General features: G+C 49.0%; 1 pseudogene; it reads left to right on the forward strand.

The window, feature by feature from the left end:
• The first annotated feature begins 273 nt into the window (after positions 1–273).
• Positions 274–454, forward strand: LOC126519339 (U2 spliceosomal RNA; annotated as a pseudogene).
• Positions 455–3,704: the final 3,250 nt, after the last annotated feature.

The following is a 3,704-nucleotide window of genomic DNA, read 5'->3' on the forward strand; positions in this document are numbered from 1 at the left end:
TAGCCACTGGATAAAAAAAAGAGATCATGAGCCATTCCATTCCGTGAAGGTGGATGACCATACGACACGTTCAAGAATCTTGAACCTAGGTACAAACTCGTTTACCGTGATTTTTTTGCACATTCGCGTCAGCGAAGGAACCGCCACCCTAAGGACCTGTAGAAAACTAGACACGTGTGGCGTTACGACGGCACCGCCACCACGGGAGAGTGGAAGGAAAGTAGATATGCAAGCACTTGGAACGCCGAAAAAGAGAGGGCGGTGCGAACGTAAACAAGGCCAACGTTGGTCAAAGCTGTTGATCTGTTCTTATCAGCTTAATATCTGTTATGGGTCTATTTTGATCAAAAATATTAAATTTATTTTCGAAAGTTTGTGGAGTGTTTCAAGCCTGCTTCACCTCTGCCGCTGGTAGAGCCGGTATTGCACTATCTCACGGTTTCTTGCACACCTAGGACAAAATTTGGAGGACACTTAAGCTTCGCCTTTGAGAGTGGAACGCCATACCATTCAAAGATTCCTGACTGCTTCTCAAGCTTCTCCGCAACTGCAGCGTATGTAACCGCAATGTTCACTAGGAAACGCTCGTGGCGAACGCTATGCACGAAGGTTGGCGTCCTGGTCGAAACTCGGACTCTTGCAGGGGCCGCGATGCGGTGGAGGCGAGCACCATCTGGCAGTCTTTCCCGGTAGCAGGCGCGCTGCTCCGTGGAGTCTGAGATATTTACGCGCCGGCGTGCGCAAATGGCGGACGCTGTCTCCGGTCTGTGCATTGTAGACACGCTAGGAAAGGGGCTTGTTTGAGTTTCCGCGTAACAGAATTCTGTTTTCTCGTATGTTCTAATTACAATCAGAGAGCTATCATGTCTCTAGGTTGTGTGTATGTCGTAGTTTACGATTTTTTTCACGAACTTTAGCTTTAGAAATTCAATTAGTTCAGTGAATTTCTTGCGACAGATTAACGGCCTGGGTATCTGACTGGACGCCGACTCGGTGTGCTAGACGCCGACACCGAATTTTCTGCGACGTGGGTCCTGAACACTATTGCGTTAATAATGCACGGCAGCCTAGCCATAAACAGCTTCGCTGTAGAAAGAAATTGCAGCCTGCCGCGTCAAAAGAGTTGCTATGGGAGCGAACGTGACAGCCGTAGTTGCATTCGCAGCCGCTTGTCTGGCCCGAATGCTGCTACCTATCGAGGATGAGATACGTCGGCTTCCACGGGCGGAGGCATTCCTGGCGCGTTTCTGGAACGTTTTCGAAGCGGATCCCCGACAGCAGTCGTCGACTACTGGCGCCGCGGCGCGTCACGCCGTTTCCCATGCACGCGGCTGGCCGCAACTTCTTAAAATGCGTATTTCTGTGCCTACCAAAAGACGAAACCCGTCCATCCATCAGTCACGTAAGACGAATCGCTATAAAGAAATTGATGTATAAAAAAACAGAGTAAATTCGCAAAGACAAGCATAGGCGGCGGTGAATTTGGAACCTATGACCCCATGCTGACGAGCCGAGTCTGTTACCCACTGGGCTAAACACCCGCCCTTGCAGAAAGTGAATGTATCTGAGCCATATGAATCTGTTGTAGCGTGCGTGTTAGAACATTTATACTGTCGATGACGTGGCCTGTCCAACGTGTACGTCTTGCAGTTGCTGCGAGACACTTTAGCAGCTTATATTGGAGTGTGCCGCTTTCATTGCCCAGCGCACGTCGCTAGTGAAGGACTATCACTTCCTTGGCCTGCAGTGTACGGCACTCGACGAATGTTTATACCCTACTGGTCATGTGTCTCGACGCGATCAGGCCTATCACGTTCTTCTTACTTTCCTAAACGAAACTAACTAAGGTTCACGTTTGTATTATATTTGTATTCTTCAAATGAGAGTACCTCGCACACTATTCTAACATTCTGTTGTCGCGTTACAAGTAGTGACCGGCCGTACTGTGTGCGATCTGTGCTGTGTATTTTATATACTCTATTCTATTAGCTTTGTCATCTTTCACTTTCTCTCCTCCTTCCTCCCCTTTTTCCGATCTCTCATTTCTGTGTTTCAGTCTCCTCCTTTCTGAAGACTAGGCAGGCGTTGGGCTCCTTCAGTGTGGCAGTTGCCAGCCTGCTCCTCGCTTTCCTTTTCATATAGGTGTATATATGATTTCAAATCAAATAATATTAAACAATAATGTACCATGTGCTACATGATATGTACAGAAAGGCGCAAGAAAAAAAAACCCATGTCGTGTCGACCTTGCGAGGGCGACGACAAAGTGTTGAGCTCGTGTGGCGCGTGGAGCGGGGTACGTGCCCGGTTCCGTGCGGCTCGGCGTTCGAGGACAGTTGGTTCTCGCTGGACACCCGGTCCAGTGTACCCCTGAATCACCACTACGTCGTTCTCGGAAGCCAAGGGCCTGTGTTCCTGCTGGGAAACCGGTTCGGGGAACCAAGCGAGATGGCCGCTTTCCCTAGCCACTACGGCGACCAGTCTTGCTGCCGGAGGAGACAGCAGTAGCTGGAGCTATTACAAGACTACCGCGGCTACGTCGACTACCATAGCTACGTCGGCTACCGTGGCTGTCATCAGAGTCTCTACAGCCACTGCAGGTTCCGTGATGCCGTGGGGAGGCCCATAAACATGTGGACCAGACGCCAGCTTGCCCTTTGGAACCAGCAATGGCCTCGATTCGTCAACGTGCTCCAGTGACATGCCGAAAAGCACGGCGATAGACTATCTATATTGATACAAGGCAGAAACATATTTCAACAACGCGCGCAGGTTCGTGCACCCCTTCAAGAGGACGACGGCGTATTGGAGGAAAAAACGACGACATTACGGAACGTGTTTTCGCCGCACGCACTCGCATCGTAGATGGCCTTTGTTAGCGTCTACAAGAAGAAGAGGTCAACTGACCTCGAGAGAGGAGAAGGCATTGTGGATCTCCTGTTCAGAATACGGCAGTGCTTTTTATTTACCCCTCAGCGCACACGTTAGCCCACAAGAAATAGTTGTGTCTAGACTCCCTTAATTGTACGTTACAATATTATGAGGCAGACATTACTAATTGCATGTCTTACGTCAAGTTTATATTTGGTGCTGTTAATATAGATTATCTGTTGTGTGTGCACTCGGTTGGCGATTGCGTTCCTTGGTGAGCGGTCCTGGACCCAAACCTCCCTCGTTCCATTCCATAGCGGTACCACAAAACAAGTGTCAAAGGAGAACAGTTTCTATGAAGGCTTTCTTGCAAGATGCGGTGACGGTGGAATAAAACCCTGCTCTAGGACCGCATGTAGACTTGGAGCATCTTATACATTAGGTAAATTCTAATTTTTCGAATATTCAATGCCAAATGCGCCATGTCCCCGATGCGTTTAGGTGGTCGCGGGTTGCGCCTTCCGTTGGGGCGTTCCTTCACCGGCCCAATGCCACCGATCTCTTGAGGATCATGCGCTTGACTTCGCGCAACAGAGACAAATAAGCAGTCAATGAGTTGATAAGGATGATAAGGAGTGGTTAGGCGTTATATGGGTTTCATCACAGCTGATAATGGTCCGACGCGGATGGATAAGGTGCTAAGAGCGCTAAGGGCTTATAGTACTCAGATCAAGTCTGACAGGGTCGATAAGGACCGATAAGAGTTGATGAGAGTCGGATCATGTGCGGTAAGATTAATAATTAGAGATCTGCATTGATAATAATTGGGTTGA

Source organism: Dermacentor andersoni, chromosome 10, assembly GCF_023375885.2.
Source record: "Dermacentor andersoni chromosome 10, qqDerAnde1_hic_scaffold, whole genome shotgun sequence".
Classification (NCBI taxonomy): Eukaryota; Metazoa; Arthropoda; class Arachnida; order Ixodida; family Ixodidae; genus Dermacentor; species Dermacentor andersoni.